Source organism: Anomaloglossus baeobatrachus, chromosome 4 (genome assembly GCF_048569485.1).
Source record: "Anomaloglossus baeobatrachus isolate aAnoBae1 chromosome 4, aAnoBae1.hap1, whole genome shotgun sequence".
Classification (NCBI taxonomy): Eukaryota; Metazoa; Chordata; class Amphibia; order Anura; family Aromobatidae; genus Anomaloglossus; species Anomaloglossus baeobatrachus.
Genome location: NC_134356.1, coordinates 285269170 through 285284713, shown reverse-complemented (window position 1 = coordinate 285284713; position 15544 = coordinate 285269170). Strand labels below are relative to the sequence as shown.

Genomic DNA, 15544 nt, shown 5'->3' with positions numbered 1-15544 from the left:
TCCTTAAATCTGAGGGTTTTTAATTGTAGATTCTTGTGCTTTGCATAGACAGCAACCTAAATGAGAAAGTGAGCTTTGTCTTCTTAAGGCCCCGTCACACTAAGCAACATCGCTAGAAACATCGCTGCTAACGAACAACTTTTGTGACGTTGCTAGCGATGTTGCTGTGTGTGACATCCAGCAACAACCCGGCCCCTGCTGTGAGGTCGTTGGTTGTTGCTGAATGTCCTGGGCCATTTTTTAGTTGTTGCTGTCCTGCTGTGAAGCACAGATCGCTGTGTGTGACAGCGAGACAGCAACAACTAAATGTGCAGGCAGCAGGAGCCGGCTTCTGCGGAGGCTGGTAACCAATGTAAACATCGGGTAACCAAGAAGCCCTGTCCTTGGTTACCCGATATTTACCTTTGATACCAGCCTCAGCCGCTCTCACTGTCAGTGACGGCTCCTGCTCTGTGCACATGTAGCTGCAGGACACATCGGGTTAATTAACCCGATGTGTGCTGTATCTAGGAAAGCAGGGAGCCAGCGCTAAGCATTGTGCGCTGCTCCCTGCTCTGTGCACATGTAGCTGCAGCACACATCGGGTAATTAACCCGATGTGTGCTGTACTAGGAGTGTGCTGTACTAGGTGTGTGCGCTGCTCCCTGCTCTCTGCACGTGTGGCTGGTCACTGGTTGCTGGTGAGCTCACCAGCAACTCGTGTAGCGACGCTCCAGCGATCCCTGCCAGGTCAGGTTGCTGGTGGGATCGCTGGAGCGTCGCAGTGTGACATCTCACCAGCAACCTCCTAGCAACTTACCAGCGATCCCTATCGTTGTTGGGATCGCTGGTAAGTTGCTTAGTGTGACTGGACCTTAAGTCACAGTTTATGCAGAGTGTTTCAGACTATAACAAACTAATCTCAATTATTGCATAAGCAGGGACCAAGATGACAGATGAGTAGATAATGAATACAGTATTGAATCAGGAGCGGTGCAGAGTATGTGATCAGATCAGTCTATCAGCCTCTTCAAATTATAAAACATCCCCGAAGGGAAAGCTGCTTTTTTATTAGATAAGACTGATGGAGAAGCATCTGTATCTGTACATCCTTTGCCATGTCTGTTCTTTAATGCGAGCTTGTGTGGCAAGTCAGCATTATTTTCTGCACATGTTTGCTGATCTGATCAGCTAACAGGCACAGGTGGATCTCTGATCCATACACACCTGTTAATCCCTTTGATTGTGCTGTCAAACTCTGACAACGCTATCTAACGTACTCCGGCAGGGATCACGCTGTTCCTCGCCTCCATCAGCAGCGTCATGACACGATCACAGTGCACCAATGGGTTGCCATGGCATCGTGGTCTTAGATGATGACCCCTGTCACTGTTAGGCCTCTGCCACACTCACGTGAAATTCACGCACGTGCCGAGAGACACGTATTTTCCCTGCGTGTTGCGTGCAGGTAAGTACGTGTCTCTGGTACGTGCGTGACACGTGTGTTCTACGTGTGCTATCCGCGATAGCACACGTAGAACCGGTAATTATTATACTCACCTGGTCCTTCCTGATGTCCGCGCTGCTGTCCGTGGTGCTGATCCTCGGTCTCCAGCCCTCCCGTCTCCCCGCTGCTGCTGCTGCCAGGCAGTGAAGTGAATATTCTATGAGATTAATGAGCGGCGGTCGGCAGCAAGAGGCAGCAGCGGCAGAGACAGGAGGGCTGGAGAAGGTGAGTTAATGTTTTGTTTTTTTTTCAATGACATGTGTGTTTTCTCCGGCGCGTGTCACACGGGACCGCATCCACACTACACCCGTGTGGTGCGGGTGCGGGCCGTGTGACACCCGTGCTGCCGGTGAAAAAACGGACATGTCAGCGCTTTCAAAAACGCACACACGTACAAACGCACACGGACACACGTTCCGTGTGGTTTTACGTGTGTGTGCCTGCTACAATAGGGTAGCATTGGTTAAAGTGTCTCCGTGCCGCCGGTACGTGTAAAAAATGACAAACACGTGCCGGAGGCACGGATGTGTGGCGCAGGCCTTATGACGTGTTTCCTGTGAATGCCGGCAGTGCGCTGGCAGTCACATGAACACAGCATTTGTCTCCTGATCAGTGCAATACTGAAGCTATATGTGTAGCCATAAAGTCCCCTAGGTGAACTAATAAAATCAATAAGAAAATGTAAAAAAAAAGTTTAAGAAATCTGAAAAAAAGCCAACTAAAAGTTCAAATCACCCCCTTTTGCCCCAGTGAAGATAAAACAATAATAACAGTACAGATATTTGGTAAATCTGCATTCAGAAATGTCCAATCTATCAAACTATAAAATGAATTATTGTGATAGGTACATGGCGTATCGAAGGAAAAAAAATATCAAAACTCTAAAATTACTTTTTTTGGTCGCCACAACATTGAATAAAAATACAATAACAGTTGATCAAAATGTTGCATATATCCAAAAATGATATACCGTAATTAAAAACTCCAGCCCAAGACACAGAAAATAAGCCCTCAGTGAGCCCCAGATCCTAAAAATGAGAATACTATGGGTTTCCAAAAATGGCAATAAAAGCATGATTCTTTTTTTTTTTTTTACAAATTTTGGGGGGGGGGGGGTTTCACCACTTAGATAAAAGCAAAACTATGCATGTTTAGTATCTACAGACTCACACTGACCTCTAGAATCATATTCTCAAGTCGTTGTTTCAAACTAGTGAACACTGTGAATAAAATAAAAAACAATCGTGCAATTGCACTCTTTTTGCAATTTCACAACACTTGGAATTTTGTTACCATTTTCCAGTATAATATTGGGCAGAATGAATGGTGTCATTCAAAAGTACAACACGTCCCACACAAAAACAAGGCCTTATGTAGCCATATTGATGGAAAAATAAAACAGTTATTGCTCTTGAAAAATGGAAAGGAAAAAACAAAACCAGAAAATCGCCCATGGATTAATGGGCTAAACATTCCTCATCATGCTGTTCACAGTTTGACATTATGAGACCAAGATGACACCTAGCAATTGAACAGTACCTTGCCATTTCGAGGCCTCAAGCAGGATGTTCTCAGATGGAAGGGGCCACTCAGATCACAGTATCACAGAGTGTTACAAGTTGTAACTGAGTAGGATGCCATGCCTCAGCAGACAATAACTTGACTTCTGAACAGCAAGAGACGTCGTTATCAGCTGTAAATGATGCTCAAGCTCACATGGCAAGTTATCGAGACATTGATATTTCGGGGGGTATACCCACCACTGGTTTGGCTTTTGGTTCCATAAATTATTTCAGATGACGAAATTACTATTGCATGGCTTTACTTAAATGTTCTACTTATTTGATAAAATATCACTGTAGCGTGAACTTTTTAACTGTTACATAAAGTTTACCTGAAAGCCAAATATCCTTAACTTTTTGTGAGTAGTTTACATGCTTATGAATAAGAGGTTTAATACTTGACTAGTTACAAGGACTCATAGAATACTAATGCCGTGCTCTGAATGCTTGCATCTCATGCCCCTGCTGCAACAAAAGATGACGTAGTACTATAAAAGATATTGATTTGTAAGTGCAAATAACACAGTATTTAAGTACAAAAGCTTTACATTATGCCTGAGTGTATAATAAAGGATCTGTTCCTAATTGTCACAAAAGTCTGTAGTCAATCTATGTGAGTGCAGACTTGTGAATCCTCACATTGTGCACGGCACATGCTCTGAGGATTTTCTGGCACCTGTGGCAAGACCAAATGGTCATGTGACCATAAATATGCAATATGCATACTCCTGGGCACATGCCAACTGGACATGCACAGCCTCACTCAATACAAAGGAATTGAGTGAGGCTACGCATGTCTAGTTGGAATGTAAAAAGGAATATGCATACTGCACACTTAAGAGGGCTTTACACGCTACGATCTCGTTAATGTTTTATCATCGGGGTCACGTCGTTAGTGACGCACATCCGGCGTCATTAACGGTATCGCAGCGTGTAACACTTACCAGCGACCTTAAATGTTCTCCAAAGTGGTGAAAATCGTTCACCATGGAGAGGTCGTCCTAAAACCAAAAATTGTTAATGGTTGTTTAAAGATGTTGTTCCTCGTTCCTGCAGCAGCACACATCGCTGTGTGTGACACTGCAGGAGCGAGGAACCTCACCGTACCTGCGTCCCGCCCGCATTGAGGAATGAGGGAGGTGGACGGGATGTTCGTCCCGCTCATCTCCGCCCCTCCGCTTTGATTGGCTGGCCGCTTAGTGATGTCCCGGTGATGTCGCCATGACGCCGAACGCACCTCCCCCTTGAGGGAGAGATTGTTCGGCAGTCACAGCGAAGCCGCCTACCAGGTAAGTGCGTGTGACGCTGCCGTAGCGATAATGTTCGCTGCGGCAGCGATCACATGATATTGCATGCACGACGGGGGCGGGTGCTTTTGCGTACGATATTGCTAGCAATTGCTAGAAATATCGTAGCGTGTAAAGCCCGCTTTTGTTACGGGGGGCTGTCTGATAATAAAACCTAAAGGAAATTCAGACAGTCAGGGTCCACCGTGCAAAGACTCTGCTGCAGACTATGGCAGAGGATAAGGGGTATATAAGTGTGCCACTGTAGAAAATAATAGCACAAGTGCAGAGTGCAATACCTCTGTTAAACTCACAGAGGAATATAATTAGAAAATAAAGCAATTCCTCCCTTACTTGGAGGGTGTGTGGAATGGTCTCTGTTAAAGATCACAGAGACAAAAGCAGTGAGTGTGAAATGGCACCTACCTAGGTCCGTTCCTCTAGTGGTGCCAGGAGACGGACAGCAGCGTAAGCCGCACAAAGCTCCTACCTGCGTTCGCTCCACTAGTGTGCGAGGACACGAACCACTAGATATGGCACCTGCCTAGGTCCGCTCCTCTAGTGGTGCAAAAGAGACAGACAGCAGCATAAGCCGCACAAAGCTCCTACCTGCGTTTGCTTCACTAGTGTGTGAGGACACGAACCACTAGATATGGCACCTGCCTAGGTCCGCTCTTCTAGTGGTGCAAAAGAGACGGGCAGCAGCATAAGCCACACAAAGCTCCTACCTCTGTTCGCTCCCCTAGTGTGCGAGGATACGAACAACTGCCAGATGCAGTATAAGGAACGTTACCCTAGCGGCAACGTCCACCTACGAGTAGAATCACAAGGCCCAGCCGGACCATGTTCCTCAGGCACCTGCCTATGTCCGCTCCACTAAGAGGTAAAGATACGGACTGCAGCCGAAGCTGTAAGGTATAAGAACGCTACCCTGCCGGTAGCGCTCACCTAACATAGACAGAGAGATGCCTAGAGGGACGTGCACAGGGCGTCTACCCTCATGCATGAACCAAGAGGACTGAGCGCCGGGCGGCGTGCGTCAGGGTCTTATATAGACTCTGTGCCTCATCCAAGATAGAGGACACCAGAGCCAATCCGCTGCCAGAATGACAGCAATGACGTCACGCTGGCCTATCACCGAGCAAAGCGTCACAAGCACATGACTAGCGACCAATCGGCATAGAAGGTGTCAGAGACATGTGACCACGTGTCACAAGCACATGACCAGTGGCCAATCAGCTTAGAAGGTGTCAGAGACATGTGACCTCGTGTCAGCGATGATGTCACCCGCACATGTGCAATGGCTCCAAGATAGGACTTAGTCTCCAGCGCTTGCACATGTGCAGTAGCAAGAAATACGGACATAGTCTCCAGAGCCACAGCAACTGTAACAGTACCTCCCCCTCAAGGGCCCCCATCCCGGCGACGCAGGTAATCGGCAACTAAGTCAGGAGCATGGACAGCCTCCTCAGGCTCCCAAGAGCGATGTTCCGGGCCATAGCCCTCCCAATCTATCAAGAAGAACCTGCGCCCTCTAACCATCTTAGAACCAACTATGGCTCGTACCTCAAAGCTAGAGCGAGAGGAATCAGAGGCAGGAGAGTGCACTTCACGAGCGTGAGGTAAAATAGCCGGCTTTAGCAGTGAAACATGGAATTTGTCATGGATCCTAAGATGGACGGGTAACTTCAATTGGTAGACTACAGGATTTACCTGTCGAAGAACCTCATAAGGACCCAGGAAGCGAGGAGCAAATTTGACAGAGCTCACTCTAAGTTTCACGTGTTTTGCAGAGAGCCACACAAAATCCCCTGGAGAAAAGACAGGAGCCGGGCGACGAAACCGATCGGACACCGTCTTCATACGGTCCTTAGCTGCTTGGATCGACTCTTGAGTCCGATCCCAAACCTATCTGGCATTAGTTGCCCAGTCGGCCACAAGAGGAGAAGGTGCAGCAGCGGGAAACAGTACCGGTAGCCTAGGGTGTTGCCCATTATTGAGTACGAATGGTGTCTGCCCAGTGGCCTCAGCCAGCGAATTGTTAAGGGCAAATTCTGCCCAGGGTAGGAGGGAGGACCAGTTATCGTGGTTCTCAGCAACAAAGTGTCGAAGGTATATAATCATGGATTGATTGGTACGCTCAACCAAACCATTGGTCTCTGGATGGTATGCCGAAGAGAGATTCAACTCAATTTGCAGAAGGCTACAAAGATCTCGTCAGAAACGGGAAGCAAATTGCGGGCCTCTATCACAAATGATACGATCTGGCATCCCGTGAAGCCTAAAGACATGCTTGAGGAATAGTTTGGCTAGTACCCTGGAAGACGGGATTCTCGATAACGGTACGAGATGAACCATCCGGGAGAAATGGTCCGTAATGACCCACACAAATCTATGTCCCTGTGAACACGGAAGATCACCCACAAAGTCCATGCCTACCACCTCCCATGGTCTATCTGGCACTGGTAAAGGATGCAAGAGCCCAGCCAGTCTCTGCCGTAATGGACGGTTGCGAGCACACGAGTAGCAGGAACCGACATATCTCTTGACGTGGCTGGCTAAGTGTGGCCACCAATACCACCTCTCCAGTAACTCTGGTGTCCGCCTAATACCAAAATGCCCACCCACCTTTCAGGTGTGGGCCCACAACAGTATATCATTCTGTCGATCAGGCGGCACAAAGGTCTTGCCGGGTGGGATTGGGTCTAACGTCACAGGGGAGAGCGTATGAAAAACCCTGGAGGGAAGGATAAGACGAGGTTCGTCAATCTCTTCCTGGGTAGAAACCATAGAGCGAGACAGAGCGTCTGCCTTGTTATTCTTACTCCCAGACAGATAGTTGATGGAGAAGTGAAAGCGGGAGAAAAACAATGACCAGCGGGCTTGGCGAGGATTCAGACACTGAGCGGTTTGTAAGTACGTCAGATTCTTATGGTCTGTATAGACCTGGAAAGGATGTTTTGCTCCTTCCAGCAAGTGATGCCACTCCTCCAAGGCTAATCTCAGGGCGAGCAGTTCCCTATCCCCAATGGTATAGTTTCTCTCTGCCGGTGAAAAGGTTTTAGCAAAGAAGAAACACGGCCTTTTTTCTACCTGCACCGTTCTTTTGATACAAGACCGCACCAGCACCCACTGAAGAGGCATCAACCTCCAAGAGGAAGGGCTTATTCTCATCGGGTCTTTGAAGAACGGGAGCAGTTGAAAAGTGTCTTTTTACTGCCTCAAAAGCCTGGGATGTCTCAGTAGACCAGACTTTTGGATTAGCACCTTTCTTAGTCAAGGACACCAAAGGGGCCACTAAAGTAGAGAAATGGGGTATGAACTGCCTGTAATAATTTATGAATCCTAAGAAGCATTGCACCGCCTTCAAGGAATGAGGTTCGGACCATTCCAGGACAGCAGAGAGCTTCGCAGGATCCATAGCCAGACCCTCTTGTGAGATAATGTAGCCCAAAAAAGACAAGGATGACTGCTTGAATACACATTTTTCGAGTTTAGCAAACAAAGAGTGCTCCCTTAAACGGGAAAGGACACGAACATCCTGACGATGAGTCTCCAGATCAGGAGAAAAAATCAGGATGTCGTCCAGATACACCATGACGGAGGATAACAGTAAATCCCTGAACACATCGTTTACGAAGTTCTGAAATACTGCGGGTGCATTACATAAACCAAAAGGCATGACGAGGTATTCATAGTGACCGTCTCGGGTATTAAAAGCAGTCTTCCATTCGTCACCCTCTCGAATTCGTACCAAGTTATACGCACCCCGCAGATCCAACTTCGTAAAAACCTAAGCTCCCCTCAGTCTATCAAAGAGCTCCGAAATTAAAGGTAACGGGTATTTGTTCTTTATTGTGATTGCGTTGAGACCCCTGTAATCTATGCAGGGACGCAAATCACCCTCTTTCTTCCGAACAAAGAAAAACCCAGCTCCCGCGGGAGAGACAGACTTACGAATGAACCCCTTCTCTAAACTCTCTCTTATATAGGTCGACATGGCCTCCGACTCAGGTATCGACAGGGGGTAAACCCTGCCCTTAGGTGGAACCGAACCTGGGATAAGGTCTATGGCACAGTCATACGGCCTATTGGGTGGAAGAACCTCAGCACCCTGTTTGGAGAACACGTCAGCGAAATCCAAATAGGGTGTAGGTATGGGAGAGAGATCAGTTGATGCAACCGCAACGACCTTAGGTGGTAAGGGAAGACATCGGGACTGACATTTCGAACCCCAACTAATAATGCTGTCGGACTCCCAGTCAATGTGAGGAGCATGAGTCCGAAGCCATGGGAGACCCAGAAGGACGTCGTCTATACCCTCAGGCAAAACAAGAAAAGAAATCTCCTCTATGTGACCCTGAGGCAGGGAAAGGCGCAAGGGAACTGTCCTCAATGTAATGGAGTCAGACAACATAGTCCCATTAACAACACGGACAGGAATAGGCGCCTCTAACATGATAGAGGGAATATTGTGTCCCTTTACAAATCCTGAGGACACAAAAGTCCCGTCAGCTCCGGAATCCACAAAAGCCATAATAGGCCATGTATTCTCAGAGAATGAGAGCTGACCTGGGATACTACACTTAGAGGGTGCAGAAGACGTCTCTAGTAACCCCCCTCTAATGGTTACTAGGCCTGGGAGTTTCCCTGACGACTAGAACACTTGTTGGCATAGTGCCCAGCCTGACGACATACGTGACATATAGGAGGACCAGACTTGCGTAGTCTGGAGGACGTATGACCTAACTCCATAGGAGTGGGAGATGTTTCAGATGCTGAGGAAGATGGTAGTGGACCCTCAACAACTGGAATAGCCCGATGCTTAGGGCGTGAGGAAGAGACCTCGAGTCTACGTTCCCTATGGCGTACGTCGATCCTCGTTGCTACTGTGATCAAGTCCTCCAGAGAAGCAGGGACCTCACGAGTAGCAAGGGCATCCTTGACATAGCCTGCCAACCCTCTCCAGAAGATAGGAATCAACACCTTCTCTGGCCAATCTAGTTCTGCCACCAGAGTTCTAAAAGCAATGGCATAAGAACTAGTGGATAACGAACCCTGAGATAGATCTAAGAGTCTCAGGGCCGCATCATGGGTAACCTGTGGACCTATGAATACTGCTTTAAGAGCATCAAGAAAGTCTTGATGTCTCAGAGTAACCACATCAGAGCTCTCCCATAAGGGAGTCATCCATTCTAAGGCTTTGTCCTGAAGTAAGGAGATGATAAAGCCTACTCTGGACCTCTCCGTAGAGAAGCAAGAAGAGTTGACCTCTAGGTGTATCTGACACTGACTAATGAAACCACGACATGATCTGGCATCGCCAGAATATCTGTTTGGTAGAGCAAGTCGAGGATCATGTGCAGATGTCACCATGGTCTGAGGTTTATCCTCTATACTCTTGAGCCGCGACTCAAGTACTTGTATGTAACGGTGTAACTGCTGATATTCTGCCATAACTGCCAGACCCTTGGCTCAGTCCTAATGTTACGGGGGGCTGTCTGATAATAAAACCTAAAGGAATGTCAGACAGTCAGGGTCCACCGTGCAAAGACTCTGCTGCAGACTATGGCAGAGGATAAGGGGTATATAAGTGTGCCACTGTAAAAAATAATAGCACAAGTGCAGAGTGCAATACCTCTGTTAAACTCACAGAGGAATATAATTAGAAAATAAAGCAATTCCTCCCTTACTTGGAGGGTGTGTGGAATGGTCTCTGTTAAAGATCACAGAGACAAAAGCAGTGAGTGTGAAATGGCACCTACCTAGGTCCGTTCCTCTAGTGGTGCCAGGAGACGGACAGCAGCGTAAGCCGCACAAAGCTCCTACCTGCGTTCGCTCCACTAGTGTGCGAGGACACGAACCACTAGATATGGCACCTGCGTAGGTACGCTCCTCTAGTGGTGCAAAAGAGACAGACAGCAGCGTAAGCCGCACAAAGCTCCTACCTGCGTTCGCTCCACTAGTGTGCGAGGACATGAACCACTAGATATGGCACCTGCCTAGGTCCGCTCTTCTAGTGGTGCAAAAGAGACGGACAGCAGCATAAGCCGCACAAAGCTCCTACCTCTGTTCGCTCCCCTAGTGTGCGAGGATACGAACAACTGCCAGATGCAGTATAAGGAACGTTACCCTAGTGGCAACGTCCACCTACGAGTAGAATCACAAGGCCCAGCCGGACTATGTGCCTCAGGCACCTGCCTATGTCCGCTCCACTAAGAGGTAAAGATACGGACTGCAGCCGAAGCTGTAAGGTATAAGAACGCTACCCTGCCAGTAGCGCTCACCTAACATAGACAGAGAGATGCCTAGAGGGACGTGCACAGGGCGTCTACCCTCATGCATGAACCAAGAGGACTGAGCGCCGGGTGGCGTGCGTCAGGGTCTTATATAGACTCTGTGCCTCATCCAAGATGGAGGACACCAGAGCCAATCCGCTGCCAGAATAACAGCAATGACGTCACGCTGGCCTATCATCGAGCAAAGCGTCACAAGCACATGACCAGCGACCAATCGGCATAGAAGGTGTCAGAGACATGTGACAACGTGTCACAAGCACATGACCAGTGGCCAATCAGCTTAGAAGGTGTCAGAGACATGTGACCTCGTGTCAGCGATGATGTCACCCGCACATGTGCAATGGCTCCAAGATAGGACTTAGTCTCCAGCGCTTGCACATGTGCAGTAGCAAGAAATCTGGACATAGTCTCCAGAGCCACAGCAACCATAACAGCTTTACAGTTACATGCACTAGAGTTCATTCACATCACTGGGAGTCATAGACATGGCTGTGGAGACAGACAGACAGCACTGGGGGTCACAGAAAGCACTGAGGGTATGGACACGATTGGAGCATAGTAAGCACTGCGGGGCACAGTCAGCAATGGGAGGCACAATCAGCACAGGGATGAAGGGACAACACTAGGGGCTTACTGACAGCACTTGGGGCACAGACATGACTGGGGGCACAGACAGCATTAGAGGGAAGGAACAGCATTAGTAGGGTATGGACAGCACTGGGAGGTGACACACAGTGCTGTGGGGTGGCACACAGCGCTGAGGGTGGCACACAGTGCTGGGAGGTAGCACAAGCACTGAAGGGGTGGAGCTCAGGGATGGCACACAGTGCTAGGGGTGGCACACAGCACTGGGGGTACATAGCATGGGTACACTGGGATGGGGCACACAGCACTGGGAGGGGGCACACAGCACTGGCAGGGTGGTACACCGAGCAGGGATCTGGCACACAGCACTGGGACACCAGGAGGGGGAACAGAGCACTGGAGTAGGAGTTACAAAGCACCAGTAGGCATGTAAATCACTCAGTATGGTAAGGCTGCTGCACCTTTTCCTTTGTGGGACGGGAGCGCAATGCACATTAACTCCGTTTTCAGCATGCTAGCACTGGCCAGCGTGAGGACCTAAGAGTATGCCCACGCAGTGTTCGGTAACGAACGCTGTGTGCGCGTCCTTGCAACGCACATGGGTATTTAAAGGGCTGGCAGCTGGCAAGATGTGGCTGCCGGCTCGAGCACCGCGGTCTAAAGGAATCTGCCCAGGGGCAGCATAAAAGGTATGTGCTATATGATAGATTACTTAAAACCCCTATGCTAGATGATAAATTACTAAAGCATTATCAAATATGTCTAAAAAGCCAGCTGTCTAAAAGTCAGTGTGTGAGTGAAACAATTGACAACTTGTAGAATAACTATATTTGACCATGAAAAATATCAATATGGATAAAAAAATATACAGTAGTTTGTGTATCAATATTGCAATACAAATACAAAATAAAGAGGTAAGAGTAGAAGAACAACTTTTAGCTCATCACCCAGCAAGAACAACCATGGCGGGTGGTCCTACTCTATTGAAGGGGCCTAGAGGCGTTACTTGCTCCGCACCTACTATATGTAAATCTTTCAATATATCGTTGAGTTCAGTAGGATCTCTATGATTCATGAACATATTACATAGGCTGCTTTCTTTGTAATAATATAGGAATACTCATAGGGGCACAGATAGCTTGTTACATCTATGATATTCTTACCTTTTTACATCAATCTCCAGTTTACCTTTCTTCTATTAATTATAGATTACATGAAAAAAAAACATTCTTCCTTCTGACATTCAATCCTTCACACTCAATCCCTTTTATCGGCCTCCTGTTCCCCTTTTTCTCTCCTACACACCACTTAATTTCACCGTGAACAAAACAGCTGAATCACTAACCTTGTCTATTATTACACCTGTCTTTTACTATGTAAATCAGAATGAATGAATAACATAAGAACTTATAGAGGAGAGCCTTTAAACACTGTAAAATTGAAAATTAAAACTGAACATAGAGGCATACTTTTTGAAAAAAAATCTGCTTTCATGTACAGTGCTTGTAGAAAACATTTTGTTCGCTGTGTTTAAATGAAACCAATTTAAATAAATTACAATACAAATGATAATCCAGTATTAAAGCATAATGCTTATTATATAACTAAATGAACGATTCCCTTCTGCACTAATTTATGACTCTGTTATGCATAACAAACCCCTTGAAATAAAAACTTGATGATAGAATACATTTATTCTTCATTGTGGTTTTGTCAGTTTGTTTGCTCTGGTTAATGCATATGGGAAAAAGCACCCAATACTGCCACCTGCAGTGCATCTGACTTAACGGAAAAGTTACAGATTCAAGTTGTAACGTACAGATAGAGCAGAATACTGTATAATACAACAAAATTTGATAAAGTCAAGGGCTTTTTTTCCTAAACCATAGGCGCACAGCTTTGTTATATAAGTTTCTACAGTTAGAATAAATTAGTTTTATAATTATTATTATTACTATTATTATTATTATTATTATCTAATATATAAAGCTGAGTGTATTTATGTGTGTGTGCATGTGTGTGTATGTCCGCTAAAGGAATCCACACCGTCGCATTTACAATCACAAAATTTTGCACAGACACCTCATTTGACTCAGGCAACATCATAGACTATGTTTTGAGGGGAAAATTTAACCCCGCGCTTTACAGTTATTCACCAAAAAACCTGTTTACATTAAAGTCAATGGATCTGAGAACTGATCTGTTATTATAAACTCCTCTTATGGACAGAGAAAGAGACAAACAGAGACCCACACACATAAAGAGACACACACAAAGAGACACACAGAAAGAGACACACACAGAGACACACACAAAGAAAAAGACATACAGAGAAAGAGACACATATAAAGAAACACACAGAGACACAGAAAAAGAGATAAACAGAAAGAAACACACATAAAGAGACACACTTAGAAAGAGACACATACAAAAAGAGATACACACAAAATAGACACACAAAAAGAGATATACACAAAGACAGACACACACACATAAGGAGAGACACACACACACAGAAACAAATACACACAAAAATAGACACACACAAAAAAGAGACACGCACAAAAAGAGACACACACATAAAGAGACACACACAAAGAGATACACACATAAAGAGACACACACAAAGAGATACACACATAAAGAGACACACACAAAGAGATACACACAGAGAAAGAGACACACTCATAGCTTTGCTATTTTGGTAAAGGTCATTTATAGGAGCTCTGACTGGTTTCTATAGGCAACAAAGGACATTCTTAGTATAAGACAACTTATGTGTCAATTAATATGATTTCAGTTCAGAGATGGAAAGAGAGAGAAACAGACAGAGACAGACAGACACAGAGATGCAGAGACAGGAAGAGACAGAGAGATAGACAGAGAAACAGAGAGACAGACAGAGATAGAGAGACATACAGAGATAGAGAGATTCAGACAGGGGGACAGACAGAGTGAAAAAGAGAGAGGCAGACAGGGAGAGAGACAGAGATAGAGAGAGACAAAGAGAGATTCATAGAAAAAGAGTCACAGAGAGAAAGACAGACACAGAGAGAGCTAGAGAGAGAAACAGAGACTACAGACAGACAGATAGAAAGACAGAGAGAGAGACAAATATAGAAAGGAAGACAGAGCGAGACAGAGACAGACAGAGAGAGACAGAGAAAGATGGATAGAGCGTGAAACAGACAAGCAGAGAGAGACAAACAGACGGAGAGAGATATAGTCAGAAATGGAGAGAGACAGAGAGAGAGAAATAGAGAGAAAGACAGAGAGATACAGAGAGAAATACAGACAGAAATAGAGAGAGAGGAACAGAGACAGACTGAGAGACAGAGAGAGAGAGGCAGATCACGATTCAGAGATGGATAGAGAAACAGAGAGAGACAGATAGAGAGCAACAAAGAGAGAAACAGAGAGACAGAGATAGAGACAGACAAAGAGAAAGAGATACAGAGAGAGACATAGAGAGAGCTGGATAGAGACATATTGAGAGACAGAGAGAGACACAGAAAGCAAGACAGAGAGATAGGCAGATAGGGAGAGAGACAGACAGAGAGACAAAGAAAGAGACAGATAGAGACACAGAGAGTGACACAGAGAGAGACAGAGAGAGACACAGAGGGAGAGTGGGAGAGAGATAGAGAGACACTTAATTACTATCGGGTGCTACAGCTACTTATACATAAACAACAGTAACACACAGAAAATAAATCACTATGCTGGATTTTGTATTAAATCACTAGTCAAACATTTCCCAATCGTCTAGGACTGCGTGATATATTGTTGTTATTATTATTAGCATTACTGTAATTATTATTTTAATTACCAATAACATTATTTTAATATGTGTATTATTATTTTTATTAGTTTTATTATATTATTGTATTTATTATTATTACAATAATAATAACAACATGAATGATAATAATAATTATAATTACTGTTATTGTTGTTAGTATTACCATTATAGTTATTATTATTATTATTATTATTATTATTATTACTACCATAACTGTTTTTACCACTATGGGAATTATTTTTACTCACTTGAAAAAAAACACCAAACTGCAAAAGCAATGAATTTTTAACAACAAGAAGGCATCAAAGGGATAGAAACATAGACCTATCATTCTGTTTTATACATACTCCTATGTCTTATACATACATTAGTCAAATTTATTTCTAAGAGCAGGAGAATATGCAGCGTTAAACCCAAGTGAGCGTTCAGAGTCAATCCGTAACTCTCCTGTAAATATATTTTTGCACTCACATTAATTAGTATGTGGTAATTTAATGGCTATGTACACTTTCAATAAATCTAAT

At 45.4% G+C, this 15544-nt stretch overlaps 1 protein-coding gene across 1 annotated transcript in view; it reads right to left on the bottom strand.

The window, feature by feature from the left end:
- Positions 1–15544, bottom strand: part of TPH2 (tryptophan hydroxylase 2) — a 737869-nt gene that overhangs the window by 112841 nt on the left and 609484 nt on the right. The window lies entirely within an intron of this gene.